This window comes from Pygoscelis adeliae, unplaced genomic scaffold (assembly GCF_000699105.1).
Source record: "Pygoscelis adeliae isolate BGI_AS28 unplaced genomic scaffold, ASM69910v1 Scaffold66, whole genome shotgun sequence".
In the NCBI taxonomy this organism is placed as follows: Eukaryota; Metazoa; Chordata; class Aves; order Sphenisciformes; family Spheniscidae; genus Pygoscelis; species Pygoscelis adeliae.
The window spans coordinates 4,983,118-4,983,347 of NW_008825167.1; positions in this window are offsets into that span (position 1 = coordinate 4,983,118).

Consider the following 230-nt stretch of genomic DNA (forward strand, 5'->3'; position numbering starts at 1 on the left):
TAGCTGTACTCCCATGAGTAGTCCAATTCAGGGCAGCATTGCTACTCACGTTAGTAGTAATTTTCATTAACTGATGTTTTTAAGTAAGTTGAGCAATGGTAACAGTAAGGACGTGGTATGGTTAAGGTTGATGACCATGTGAGATGCACAAATTGAATATGGGAGTAGATGTGAAGCAATAATTCAAAAGGTGTGCAAACGAAATGCGTGCGGTGTTGACATAATTCCCT